The sequence below is a fragment of the Hyaena hyaena genome, unplaced genomic scaffold (assembly GCF_003009895.1).
Source record: "Hyaena hyaena isolate Hyena2069 unplaced genomic scaffold, ASM300989v1 scaffold_130, whole genome shotgun sequence".
NCBI classification, from domain to species: domain Eukaryota; kingdom Metazoa; phylum Chordata; class Mammalia; order Carnivora; family Hyaenidae; genus Hyaena; species Hyaena hyaena.
The window spans coordinates 1,208,384-1,224,061 of NW_024080762.1; the positions used below are offsets into that span (position 1 = coordinate 1,208,384).

Here is a 15,678-nt window from a genome sequence, read left to right on the forward strand (position 1 = left end):
ATCTTCCAGCTGAAAGGGTCCACTAAGGCTCAACACAATGAAAAGACTTCAAACAATCAAGAGAAAAGGCTGAAACTTCAAAAAAAAAAAAAAAAAAAAAGTCATCAAGAAAGGAATACCAGACTGGTATTGGACTTATCAGCAACAGTAAGTGCAGAAGGCAGTTATCTTTCATAAACATTGTAATCTAGACTTTCCCAGCTAGCCTATCTGCAACCAAATTTGAAGACAAATTAAAGACACTATCAGGGCCATAATGAGTAATATCATAAAGTCACATGGGAGTTAAATTAAGGATGTAGCCCAGCAAAATGAGATTAAATCAAGAAAAAGACACAAGTCTAAGAAAAAGAGGCTCCAATTTAAAAGTACAATAAAAGGGTTCGTGGGAAGGGCATCCTGATTACAACAGCAGGATGGAGGGCTCTGGAAGTGTAAATACAATCCAAACGACCTTGATACCAGAAACACTGTTCTCAGGTCATGATCTCATGGTTCATGCGTTGAGCCTCGTGTCGGGCTCTGTGCTGACAGCTAGCTCAGAGCCTGGAGCCTTCTTTCAATTCTGTGTCCCTTTCTCTCTCTCTCTGCCCCTCCCTCACAGTTTGTGTCTCTCTCTCTCAAAAATAAACATTTAAAATTTAATTAATTAATCAATTAAAATATAATAAAGGGGGAAAATGAAAACTATCAGTTACTTTTGAAGTATCAATAGTGGCAGTCAGAACTAGAACCTATGTCTCTAAAATTCAGAATTGGTGTGCTTTATATTGATCTAGATTTGACAGTTTTAAAGAAATTATAGGCTCATGACAAATATTCATATTAATATTACCATACAAGGTAAATAAAGATTTCTGCTCTCTTTAGACATGAAATACATAAAATACATTTGGAAGAAAGGGCTAAATATGGAATAGGAGAGTAAAAACGTTAACCAAAAAGGTTTCCAATATGGAAAAAAAGGCCACCTTAAATACCAAAACATCTTTTCTCAACACGATTCAAAAAATCTCTACTATGGTATACCATGAAACTTCAAAATACATTTCCACATTTAAGAGAATATAATATATAGTTTATTAAAGTATATAACCTCAGTCTTTTGGGCCAGAATTTAGGTAGCGAATACTTAAGATCTTAGGTTTTACAGTCATTTTGAAAATTCAACGATTTTCACTGAAAACCAATACAAACCTGTATCTGCCTTTTCATTCAGGAAGCCTTAAAAAGCACTGTATTAACCTATTCAGAAAAACACAGCTCCTTCCTTTTAGAAGTATATCAACAAAGAAAATGATGCAAATATCTGTATCATGCAGCTATTCCTAGAATCTTACCTTGCCAGCCAATACTAGGGTATTGTAATATACTAGTAATATTAAGAAGCAACCTAATACTTTATCTTATATGTAAGCTTTCCATTTCTCTTTCTTCAAATATTTGCATTGTATTGCCTGAGTTCTTAAAATTTGCCTGTGACTTAGTCTTTATAACTCAGTATAAAAAATGCTGTTGATCCCTCATTCTAATACAGCATTTAAAAAAAGAAAGAAGCCAGATATTGGTATTGTAATTGGTATCATTCTGCAAGTAAATGGATACAAATATTTAAGCAAATGGTACGAATATTTAAATAGAAATGTTTCAATTTCCTTCCAGAAGTTAAACCTGGAAGATTCACATTATTTCCAACAAAATATTCCAGAATCAGATATATAAATAAATATTAATGTATAAAATATACACACATGGCCAGATCAATCTAATTTTCCCCCTCCTTTTCCTTCCAGTTTTACAAGTGGGTCCTCTCTCATTAGTTTCTGAAAATTTACCAACTAGGTCCATGAATCAAGCAAACAGCATGAATACCCTCCATTTAATCATTTCTTCTATTATTTAGCATCTTGTTTTTAAAAGACAATGGCACACCCCAATTTACTATTGCCTAAGTGCTTAGTAAGCTTCTGGTTTAAAAAATACTAAACTGTACCATTTATAAATGGCTCTATCAAGTCTGTCATGTCAGAACAGGCTTGTCATCAAGATTTGCAGGATAAATGGTAGGCCCTTGAAATAATGAGGTACTCTGAATCACTATACTGTATACCTGAAACTAATATTACACTGTATTTTAACTTAAAAAAAAAAAATGAGGTACTGTACTTGCTGCCAAAATGCGCTTGCACATATGTGTATTTAATGGTCCTTTAATGACTTGTCTTTGGAATGATTCTGTCCTACCTTTGCTGCTGCAGCCCGCCTGTCCTTTGCATCACTGAATTCATACTTCTGGAAGTACCCAATATGCACTGTAACAGACAGATGGACAGATCAATGGGCCACAGCGGCAAAGGCCAGATAGACAGACTTGATAAAAATTAAAATCAAGGTATAAAAGGGAAGGGGGAAACCAGAAGAAAACATATCTATATTCTATAAACAAAATACCTGAACTTCAGGTCTACAGTCCTCCCAAACACATACCCAAATAAAATAATTTTGATTTCTCTTCTTTCAAGTAGAAATAGTACCATTGCAATAATCAGTATTTTTAATACCATTAACAGTTACAAATATAGCAGGCACTTCGATAACCATGCCACACAATTTCTTCACAGGCTACTCTAATACACAAATTATCACATCCAAAAACTTTTTTTTATACCAAAATTAACATGGCAATTATTATATGCAGAAAATTTCTCTAATACCAAAGTCTACTGGAATCACAAAATAAAAGTAGTATTTCAGTATTTTACCATTCTACCTTTCCCTGTCTTTCTATGTAGAAATAGTTGCTAATACCACATCCAGATAACTTTAGGGGCTTAAAAGAATATATGATAGTGTCATTTAGAACAATTACAAAGATATAATAAAATATTTATATATAAAATTACCAACAATATCCTTAAAATCTATGTAGAGTCCTCCAGTTACCTCAAATCCATTCAAACAAGTGTTCACACTTCAAGAAGCTTCTAAAAGTTATTTTTTAAAACACACCTTTATGTCCCAAAATGCTAGGCTGCTTAAGCTTCATTAAAAACTTAGATCCAGGGGCGCCTAGGTGGCTCAGTCAGTTAAGCATCCAACTTGATTTTGGCTCAGGTCATGATCTCAGTTTCAGGAGTTCAAGCCCCACATTGGGCTCTGAGCTAACAATGTGGAGGCTGCTTGGGATTCTCCCTCTCTTCATGCCCCTCCCCTGCTCGTGCTCTCTCGCTCTCTCAAAATAAATAAATATACTTTTTAAAAAAATACAATAAGAGCTTGGATCCATGTAAAAAGCTGTTTTGATTTAATCAAACATTTTATTTTTCACGCATCTAAAATAATGTCATTCTCCATGTTTAGGAAAGACTGAAAAAAAAATTTCCCCTTTTATTTCCAATGGATCTAACCACTTACACATCTCTTATTGTAATCTCTCAAAAAATTAAGCAGGTAATTAGACATAATAATAAAAAATGTAATGCATGATCCTAGACTGGAAGAAGAGAAGTTATAAAATGACATATTGGACAACTGCAGAAAAGTCAATGTAATGTGTATACTTTTTCTATGATAACGTTATTCAGATATAATTCACATACCATAAAATTCACTTTCAAAGCGAATTCGGTAGTTTTAATAATATTCAGAGTTGTGACACACAGTTCTGTCAGCCATTAATTTTAGAACATTTCATCACCCCTCATCACCTCATCATACCCTCTAGTAGTCCCTCCCCAAACCTCCCTCCCTTCCCCAACACAGCCTCTAACAACCACTCATCTTTTTGTCTCTGTGCATTTACCTATTTGGGATATTTTATAAAAAAAGCATCATAAAGGGGCGCCTGGGTGACTCAACTGGTTAAGCGTCCGACTTTGGCTCAAATCATGATCTCACAGTCCATGAGTTCAAGCCTCACATCAGGCTCTGTGCTGACAGCTCAAAGCCTGAAGCCTGCTTCAGATTCTGTGTCTCCGTCTCTCTCTGCCCCTTCCCCACTCGTACTCTCTCTCTCTCAAAATAAATAAACATTAAAATTTTTTTTTTTTTTTTAATTTCTAGGAGAGAGAGAGAGAGACAGCGTGAGCAGGGAAGGGTCAGAGAGAGAGGGAGTCACAGACTCTGAAACAGGATCCAGGCTCTGAGGTGGCAGTCAGCACAGAGCCCGACGCAGGGCTCGAACCCACGAACCGCAAGATCATGACCTAAGCGAAAGTCGGACGCTTAACCGACTAAGCCACCCAGGCGCCCCTAAAAAAAATTTTCTTAAAGAACTTCTATAACTCAACATCTAAAAACCAAATAATCCAATTAAAAATAGGCAGAAGACAGGAACAGACATTTCTGTTAAGAAGAAATCTAGATGGCCAACAGACACACAAAAAGATGTTCAGCCCAATTCATTATCAGGGAAATGCATATCAAAATACAATGAGATACCACCTCACACTTGTCAAAATGGGTAAAATCAAAACCGTAAGAAACAACTGGCGTTAGAGAGGATGTGGAGAAACAGGAACCCTCATGCGCTACCGGCAGAAATGCAAACTGGTGCAGCTGCTCTGGAGAACAGTATGAAGGTTTCTATAAAGTTAAAAATAGAACTACCTTATGGTCCAGTAATCACATTACTGGATATATATCCCCAAAATACAAAAATAGTCTAAGAGATACATGCACCCCTATGTTTACTGCAGCATTATTTACAACAGCCAAGTTAGGGAAGCAGCCCAAGTCTCCACTGATAGATGAATGAATAAAGATGTGGTATATAATACACAATGGATTATGATTGAGCCATAAAAAAGAACGAAATCTTGCCATTTGCAACAAGGATGGTGCTAGAGAGTATTATGCTAAGTGAAATAACCCACTCAGAGAAAGACAAATACCATATGGTTTCCCTCATGAGTAATTTAAGAAACAAAAAAAAAGGAGGGGTGCCTGGGTGGCTCAGTTGGTTAAGCGTGATTTCAGCTCAGGTAATGATCTCACGGTTCGTGGGTTCGAGCCCCGCGCCGGGTTCTGCGCTGACAGCTAGCTCAAAGCCTGGAGCCTGCTTCAGATTCTGTGTCTCCCTCTCTCTCTGACCCTCCCCTGTTCACGCTGTCTCTCTCTCAGAAATAAATAAAACATTAAAAATTAAAAAAAAAAAAGGAGAGATAAACCAGAAAATAAACCCTTAATTACAGAGAGCAGGTTGATGATACCAGAGGGGGGGTGGATAGAGGAGGGCGAAATAGGTGATGGAAATTAGTAAGAGTGCACTTATCACGATGAGCACTGAGTAATGTATAGAATTGTTGAATCCTTATCTTATTGTATACCTGAAATTAATATAACACTGTAGATGTTAACTATACTGAAATTAAAATGAAAAACTTAACAAAAAAATTTTAATGTACACATGTAAAGCTGTTAACAGGCAAGAAAACACCTAGGCATTCCTGAAAAATTTGTTCTCAGCACCCAGAATTCTTTTCCACCCACTCCACTACCATAATTCAGAAAAACAACTGCCCCCACTCCCAAATATCCTCAGGTTCTGAAGGCATTTTAACCAAGCAATGTGTTTAAAAGACAGGGTGGCAAGAACATGAAGGGCCATTCCCAGACTGGATGAATTTTTTCTTTAGCTTTGGGCTGTGTCCACATTCTTAGCACAACCCCAACTATGGTCCTTCAACTTTTATCACAATACAGTAATTTGGAACAAGTTTCATCTACATGGCTAATGTCACACTATAGAAATGAGTCCTTCTGACCAAAAGCCTTGCTTCTGGTGGTGCTAATCCTTTCTTAAAGCAATTGTAGGCAGCCCTCTCCCAATCAAGATGGGGTAGCTAAGAGCACAGGAAGCCTCCCTAGGAAGTAAGGCAGACTTCTTTTTTATCTCTCTTCAGAGATTTGTTAGTATACACTGCAATTGTTTGGCTCTGACAAACACAAACAAGTGAGATAGAAAAAGGTGTTGATTCTTTGACACTCTGTTTTAATAAAAAATTAAATTGATTAGATTCACTCACTAAACAAATAACCATACAATCAGACTCAAAAGTATTCTACAATCGTAGGAATTTAAACATTTTATACCTGTGCCTCATTTTTATACATTACATTTTCCTCAAAAGTACAGTTGAATTAGAATGCAAAGAACTGGAACACAAGAGGCCCTGCCTAATTGGATAGCTACAGAGCTCACGCGCACATACACGTCTCAAAAGGGAAAAAAAAAAGAATGTGGACTTGTTCCAAGAGCTGGAGACAGAGAAGGTGAATATTCAGGGGGAAAGCATCGTATCTTCCTAGTTCTTTTTATCACCAGAAAAAGATGGGCAGGAGATGAGCTTTACCTTGACCACTGCTTCAGTTTTCACAGGCTTTTGCAGATCTAAATATCCCAAACTGTTTACTACACGAGATGCCACTGAATACACAGTGCATTTTTCTGTTCCTAAATTAACTTTGTAGACAGGAAAATAATTTTAGCGTCTCAAAAGGAAGATAAAAATAATGATTGCCTCTGGGGGAGGGAATCAGGTAGTAAAGATATTAAGGTAGATTTTTTACTTTTTGAATTTTGAGCCAAGAAAACACATGCACAGTCAATAAAATTTTTTAATCCTAAAAAAAGTCTTATCAACAGTCTTAGAGTACTGAGGTTTCTTTTTAATTTTTATTTATTTATTTAAGGCTTATTTATTTTTGAGTGAGAGAGAGCGTGAGCAGGGGAGGGGCAGAAAGAGAGGGAGACACAGGATCTGAAGCAGGCTCCAGGCGCTGGTCAGTCAGCACAAAGCCATGAGATCATGACCTGAGCCAAAGTTGGATGTTTAACTGACTGAGCCATCCAGGTGCCTCTAAAATTTTTTAAATCAAGCGTTATAAAGAAGAGAGTTCAATCATACTGACCTCAGCATGCAACTTATTTCTGTATTATGTGTTGGTTACACAGAATGATGAAAATCCAGATTCACAATAAGTTTGCATTGCAGTTTCAAGATATTCTTTAACTGACCCAGAAGTTTAAAAAAGGTAGTAGAAAATATTTTATTCAGAGCTAACTAGTTAACACTGTCTAGCAACTGGCTTTGTTTTTATAAATGCAGAGTCCAATGAAATATATAGAACTCAAAACTATTAATAACATGGTAACGCGAAGATAAATTACCTATTGTTACCGCAAAACCTTCCAATGCCTGCAACGAGGATGTAAATAAACAGATCTGCCTTTGCCTTCTCTGGCATTTATTTAACTGAACAGGGTACACACGTGCTGTAGTGTTCCACCTTATACAACTTTGCTTGAGCAGACACCCACAAGTTTGAATCCAAAATACCAGTGCATAATAATATTCCTAATCAACAATCCATAAGAAGTAGAGCAGAAGCATTATATCTGCATTCTACACCCAAGAAAATGTTAGCCTGGATATAGTTTAATGCATTGGTAGTCTCCAATATGTTAAATAAGTCTTTAATAGAACAGCTATCAGGAAGAGTCAGAAGCAGGTAGGTTCAAACAAACAAACAAAAGCTACAGAGATAGATATTAATATATGGAAAAAGTCAAGAGGCTCCTGGGTGGCTGAGCAGGCTGGGCGTCCAACTCTTGATTCTTGATTTCAGGTCAGGTCACGATCTCGCAGTTCGTGGGATGGAGTCTGGTGTTGGGCCCTGCACTGATATAGCAAAGCCTGCTTGGGATTCTCTCTCTCCTTCTCTCAGGCCATACCCTGCTAGCATGCTCGCTCTCAAAATAAATTTAAAAAAATTTTTAATTAAATTAAAAAATTTATATTAAAATTTTAAATTTATATTAAATTTTAAACAATATATGTGTGGAAAAAAATATATATGGAAAAAGTTGAAATCACAGCTGTTCAAATATGAAATGCACTCACTTCTGTGCCTGTGAGGGTTTAAGTCACTGTAAGAATAGTCTCAGGGACCACTTAACAAGGAGCTAGTACTTAGTAAGTGGTTGGCCAGAACAACCTTTAAGATCCCTCTTTACTGGGATGCCTGGGTAGCTCAGTCAGTTAAGTGTCTGACTTCGACTTCAGCTCAGGTCATGATCTCACGGTTTGTGGGTTTGAGCCCTACATCGGGGCTCTGTGCTGACAGCTCAGAGCCTGGAGCCTGCTTCAGATTCTGTGTCTCCCTCTCTCTCTCTCACCCTCTTCTGCTCACGCTCTTTCTCAGAAATAAAAATAAAACATTTAAAAAATTTTTTAAAAAGGGTCCCTCTTTTTCCTTGTTAATCTGACTCTGGGAATCAAAAAGCTGGTTGATTAGGTAAATTTACTGCCATCCTTAATTCTTTAGCTATTGTTTGTTATAAATTCTTTCCTAAAAATGAGTCTCTGCAAATTTTAAAGTCCTATTTTCACACTCTGGCTTTATAGTACGGTGGAATGCAACATTATACATCAATCTCCAGGCACTGTCATATATTCCAAGGACCCAGCTCTAACTATACTGATGCAATATGAGTTGAGATGGTTACAAAAAAAATAAAATGTTTAGCTTCAATGGAATGGAAATTATTACATTTAAAAAGCTAAACTGGTGAATAAAATTATATACATACATTTCTTTCCACATTAAATAACAATCTGAGGCCTACTTAAGTTTTCATTTCATAAGAATTGAAGTGATGGAACAGTAGGCTGAAAGATAAAGACATTTCCTTACACAAGAGTTTAAATGGGGTCAGTAATAAGTTCCTCTGAGAACTTCACAAAAGAATTATCTTATTATTGAGCAAATGAGTTAAGTCAGCTGTTCTCAAACATATCAAGCACTCATTATCCTGTGAATCTGTAACAATTTTACAGTATTATTCTTCCAAAATTTCTTGGTACTTCTATCACAAGGAGAACGTTGTTGGGCTTTGCGGACCACTGGTCTCAGTTTGTAATTTCTTACATAAATCATGAATACAATTTTGCACAGTATAAATGCATTCTATAATGTAGGTCAAGTAGTGGAATTATTTAATGTTAAAACTTTGAGTTTCTAAATGCTTACACTGGGCTACAAAATAGTAAATATTGTTAATAGTGATTCTGACTTGAAATTTTCTTGAGGATGGTACATAGTAGGTTGTAAAGTTTAAACGGGGCATGTAGTAGACATGCAGACTGACTGTTTCACTCATGGTTACTATTTATTTGGATTCATAGGCCACAGCAATGAAGTCTTAAATCAGAGCTTGTTGACTGACTCTGTACAGGTCAGTCTCCTGAGGCATAGAGCTAGACGGAGAAAAGTGTAGTGGATCTAGAGAGACAAACAGAAAATATCTAGCACACAAGACAGTAACATTCACATGTTTTACAATTATACATAACTTAAGTAGTAAGTTCCAACCCCAGCTATGAAGACCTTGGCAAGTTATTAAAATCCCCTAAAGTCTCAACTTCCTTATCCAGAAAATAGTAAAAATACCATCTACTTCAGAGAACAGTTGTGAGGACTAACACTCTCTTAAATAGCCAGTGAAGAACAAAAATCGGAAGGCACATTAGAGAATGAGAGAAGAGTTAATTCAGTGAAGTCAAGACGAATGTGAACTGACAAACAAAAACACAGGGATAGTACCAAGATTAATTTTTATCAATAATAAAATCAGTAAGAAAACTCATTCATATTTAATTTTGACTATTCAATCAATGTTCTCTTATCATCTATGTTCCAGGAACTGTGCTAGTCAATGGTAATGTCAAAATTAATACACTGATCTACCCCCTCAAGGACTGCAGATTTATTTAGTACAAGAACAAATCATAGAGATAAGAGCTTTTTAAAAGAAGTATGTACAAAATTTTGAGACACACTTACAGGTAAGGATTCAAAGAAGAAATGATGTTTAAAGTGGGTCTTAAAATATGAAAGAGTGTATCAGGGGAAGGCATTAGAAGCAAAGGAAAAAGCCTTACAAAGGCAAAAGACAAACTTCACAGGGAATATCCGTACTCTGCTATGCCGGGATGAATGTGAAGAAATGGCAGAAAAGGTACATGGGGCCGAATTATGAAAAGCCTGATCTACTATGCTAAGGAATCTTTCATCGTAATATGCATCCTCTTGTAACCTAGTCATTGCGACCCGTTGGCTAAGAGGGCTAAGCATGATTTCCTATTCCATTTCCACCCCATCGCTGATCACAAATGATAAAGGTGTGGTATACTTTCTCAGGCTATAAACTTAGGACAATTTTGACACTGTCATAAACTGAAAACGATGACCACCCTGTAAAAAAAGGAAACCTGCAGCATTCCTGGAGAAATCTGTGGTGACCATAAAATTATCACAAGGCCACGCTTTCCATCAATATCACCTTACATGTTCTTTTGATTTTTCTAATTTTGCCAATGAGAGAGGCTTCTTATAACTTCTAATAGCTATAACAAGACTCAACGTGTCCACAGACAAGTCAACATTTTGCTTCTTTCCTAAAAACCAACAAATCTCTTTGGAAGGCAGGGCTTTCCTTAACCAAGCAGCAAAGATGGGTCAACACACAACAAAAGTGAACACAGCAGGGTTCACTGGTATTAAAAAAAATACTTCAAAAGACAAACTGGTAAATCGTGGGATTTCTGGGTAATGGCAATATACTAAGATCTTCAACTTTGAAAACAAGGCCAGGACAAGTCCAGAAACAGAAAATAATGGAGATCAGGCTACAGATGGATAAAAATGAACATGATGAGTCCTGAGTTATTATCTTTACAATCAAGTACTTATTTACATATCTCCCTTTCCTAGATTAGGAACTCTGGAAAGGAATGTTCTGCACTCATCCTTATATACCTATTGCCAAGCACATATACTGAGAGAGGCATATATGTAAAAGGTAAGTACAGATTTGGCAGAACATGGTGACAGGAAGCTGTATAGTGGTTTCAGGAATAGTAAAATCTAAGAACAAGTTCAAGACAGACAGTGGCATTAAGCAGATGGAAAGGAGGCTTTGGTCTTTTAGCTGCCTATCTTGAAAGCATTCACACTATGTTTTGCCACTTATACCTGACTTTCATAACTGGAAAAGATCTTTGGAAATCATCAAATCAGAGGTGCCTGGGTGGCTCAGTCAGTTAAGCATCTGACTTCAGCTCAGGTCATGGTCTCATGGTTCACGGGTTCAAGCCCCGCATCGCGCTCTGTGCTGACGGCCAGCTTAGAGCCTGGAGCCTGCTTTGGATTCTGTATCTCCCTCTCTCTCTGACCCTCCCCTGCTTGCGCTGTCTCTCTCTCTCTCAGAAATAAATAAAAACATTAAAAAAAATTTTTTTAAAAAGGAAATCATCAAATCCAAATATTTTCTTTTGCAAGGGCAGATTCAGACTCGGACCTGATTTAGTCTAAAGTCACACAGTTGTATATATAGGACTAGACTCTAGTCCTAGACTATAAGATACAAGAGTTTTATGAAATGTGAATTAAATAGACAAAATGATTGTTAGGTACTTAACAGTTTTATAAATACTTGTTGTCCCACATACAGAAGAAGATTTTAAATACTGATTTTGGTAAATCTGCTGTATTACACAAAAGAAAGCTGGCACCCTATACCATTTGGAGGGCTTCCAAGTTCACTTTTAATTACTCATTAAATATAACTTTTTTCCCCTTAAATCTCATGGTCCTGTAACTAAAATCTAGCCTTATAGCCATATCCTTATATCTTTCCCTTCCTTTCTTCCACATGCTATCTGCGGTAACTAGCCTCCAAGATGGCCCCGAATGATCCTTAGGTCCTGTTATTTGTTCAGACCCCTCCCACACTGGGTTCTAAGGCTAGATCATAGAAGACTTATAGTATCTGTCTTGCTACTTTGATTACTTGTTCTGGAAGAGTGATCCTAAGTAGCCCTATGGAGAGGCCTGTGTATAAAGAACCGAGTCCTACCAATAGTCAGTCGGTGAGTAAGCCATCTTAAAAGCATTTCTTCAGCACTAATCAAGCCTGAAGCCTCAGCTGACAAGATGATTACAATCTCATTAGAGACCCTGAGCCAGAACACCCAGCAAAGCAACTCAAAACTATTAGATAATAAATGTTTGGGGTAATTTATTACATAGCAATAGATAAATAATACAAGTGACTCATCTAAAATCAATTACCTATAATGAAAAATGATTTAAAAATTAAAAAAAAATTTTTTTAACATTTATTTATTTTTGAGACAAAGAGAACGAGCTGAGGAGGGGCAGAGAGAGAGGGTGACACAGAATCTAAAACAGGCTCCAGGCTCTAAGCTGTCAGCACAGAGCCCGACATGGGGCTCAAACTCATGAATCCACCCAGGCACCCTTGAAAAATTAAGTTTTACTACACAAAACAAAACATAAGGACAAGAATTGGGCTTGAAATATCCAACTAAAACCTGAAAAGTTTAGTATAGCAGAAAGAGCTTAAAAGTTAAGAAGACCGAGTTTCAACGACCTCCACTAGTCTCTGACAGGGAAACCCATTTCTCAGCTTCTCTAACTTTTAACTACTATCTGTATAATGGAAATAATGCCATTTCCCTGGGATTTGTAACAAATTAATATATGTGAAAGCATCTAACATATTCTACAAATATCAGCTATTACCACTTTTGTCTATATTTGTGAGTCTCCTCTTACATAAAAATTAGTAAGTTAGATTTTATCCACCCCATTCTATTAATTTCCCAAATCTCAGATTCCTTACTCCAGTCTTTAAAATGTCATACTTTCTGGCTGGAATCCAAGTTCAAAAGTGCATTCTGCAGTCCACAAAGTGGTTGCTTGCTCCCATGGAATGCATGCTTCAAAAATCCCCAAGACAGGGACACCTGGGTGGCTCAGTCAGTTAGTTAAGCGGTCAACTTTGGCTCAGGCCATGATCTCGCAGTCCATGGGTTCAAGCTCCACGTCGGGCTCTGTGCTGACAGCTCAGAGCCTGGAGCCTCCTTTAGATTCTGTGTCTCCCTCTCTCTCTCTACCCCTCCTCACTCATACTCTGTCTCTCAAAAATAAACACTAAAAAAAATATTTTTTAATCCCAAAAAAAATCTCATAGATTAAGAATATTCATTGACTTTTAAAATACTTAATGAGGGCCCCTGGGTGGCTCAGTCAGTTAAGCGGCCAACTTTGGTTCAGGTAATGATCTCGTGGTTTGTGGGTTCAAGCCCCATGTCTGGCTCTGTGCTGACAGCTCAGAACCTGGACCCTGCTTCGGATTCTGTGTCTCCCTCTCTCTCTGCCCCTCCGCCACTTGTGCTCTTTCTCTGTCTCTCAAAAATAAATAAATGTAAATAAATAAATAAATAAATAAATAAATAAAATACTTATTGTTCACCTTCCAGGTAGGATGGAGTAGCTAAGAGGTAAACCAGTATTCCCATCCGAACTGGAAAAGCCAGATAATGTGCAGAAATCATTTGTCTGAAGGCAGTAGAGAGCTACTGAGACAACAACAGCTAGAGGAGCTAGGGATCTTACAAATGCAGTGGCTTTTACCTGGGAGCACACATAAATTCTGAAAGCAAGCAGGAAACCAATGATCTACCACAGAGGGCTACTAATGGGGAGGCAGAATAGTGCTTCCCCCCAAGTTGCTCGTATACTAATACCTGCAACCTATGAATGTTAAATTACATGGCGAGGGGAAACTAATGCTGCAGATGGAATTAAAATTGATAATCAGCTGGCCTTTAAATAAAGAGATTATCCTAGATTATCCAGGTCAACCCAAAATAATCAGAGAGTCACATTCAAACCGAAAGAAGTGTGGGGAGCCTAGCTGGCTCAGTCAGTAGAGCATGCAACTCTGGTTCTCAGGTCCTAAGTTCAAGCCCCATGTTGGGTGTAAAGCTTACTTAAAAATAAATTTAAAAAGGGGCGCCTGGGTGGCTTAGTCAGTTAAGCGTCCGACTTCCGCTTAGGTCATGATCTCGCGGTTCGTGGGTTCGAGCCCCGTGTCGGGCTCTGTGCTGACTGCCAGCTCAGAGCCTGAAGCCTGTTTCAGTCTGTGACTCCCTCTCTCTCTGACCCTCCCCTACTCACACTGTCTCTCTCTCTCTCTCTCCTAGAAATAAATTTTTAAAAAATTTAAAAAATAAATAAATAATAAAACAAAGTAAAAATAAAGTGAAAGAAGGAGGCAAAGCAGAAGTGTCAGAAAGATTTGAAGATGCTATGCTGCTGGCTTTGAAGATCAAGTAAGGGGCCACAAGCTAAGGAATGCAGGTAGCCTCTAGATTTGATAAAGTGGGTGAGAAAGCCCAGTGAGATTCACTTTGGGCTTCTGACTCTAAGAACTACGGAATAATGAATTTATGCTTTAAGTCAGTTAAGTTTTGGTAACTTATTACAGCAAAAAACAGGAAACTAACAATGAGACTTGAGGGTGTCTCAAGAAATGAAAGAACACCAAACATCTTAGGACATCTGCTCAATCCCTGGATTAAAAACCAGGCCCAGATTAAAAATCTAATGTTAAAGTCTCTGAAACCAAAGTGGTGCTTCCAACTGTCTAGGAGTCGATGATTAAAGTCTGAGATCCCTAGGGGAGGGACTGCTGAGAGTACAGCAGGTTCTTTTTTTTTTTTTTTTTTTTTTTTAATTTATTTCTAGGAGAGAGAGAGAGAGACAGCATGAGCAGGGGAGGGTCAGAGAGAGAGGGAGTCACAGACTGAAACAGGCTCCAGGCTCTGAGCTGGCAGTCAGCACAGAGCCGGCGCGGGGCTCGAACCCACGAACCGCGAGATCATGACCTAAGCGAAAGTCGGACGCTTAACCGACTAAGCCACCCAGGCGCCCCGAGAATACAGCAGGTTCTTAATTGAAGACTCTAAAGGGCCAGAGGCAGTTCAGAGAGACTGAAAGGAAACAGGGCTAAAAACCCAGCCTGACTGGATTAAAGTGACCATCCCTAACCACTAAACAGAAGAATGAAAATTCTCTGTGGAGAAATCTATCATCATCCAGAATCTCTAAAATACTTTATATGCAACATACAGCATGCAATCAAAAGTATGTCAAATAGCAGGAACACATGATCGAAAACTAAGAGAACAAAAATATGTATGAAGACACTTTTAACAAACAGTTACTGGAGTTAGCTGACAAAATTTGTAAGAATAAATGATTAATATGCCGGAGATAGGTGCCTGGGTGGCTCAGTCAGCTAAGCGGCGGACTTCAGCTCAGGTCATGATCTCACAGTTTGTGGGTTCGAGCCTCGCATCAGGCTCTGTGCTGACAAATCAGAGCCTGGAGCCTCCTTCAGATTCTGTGTCTTTCTCTCTCTCTGACCCTCCCCTCTTCACACTCTGTGTCTCTCTCTCAAAAATAAATACACATTAAAAAATATATACGCTGGAGAACACAGATGAAAAGAAGTCACCAGAAAATTAGCATCTACAGAAAAGAATCAAATGGAAACTCTAGAATTAAAAAAATACATCAGAGGGGTACCTGGGTGGCTCAGTCGGTTGAACATCCATCTGGCTCTTGATTTCATCTCAGGTCATGATCCCAGGGTCATAGGATCATGCCCCACATCCGGGTCCATGCTGAGCGTGGAGCCTGCTTAAGATTCATTCTCATTCTCATTCTGTCTGTCTCTGGGTATTCACCTTCGAATGTCCCCTCTCTCTAGGAGAGCTTTCATACTATTCTTACTTTCTTACA

At 38.0% G+C, this 15,678-nt stretch overlaps 1 protein-coding gene across 1 annotated transcript in view; it reads right to left on the minus strand.

The window, feature by feature from the left end:
- ARIH1 (ariadne RBR E3 ubiquitin protein ligase 1) overlaps positions 1-15,678 on the minus strand; it is a 114,246-nt gene that overhangs the window by 83,620 nt on the left and 14,948 nt on the right. The window lies entirely within an intron of this gene.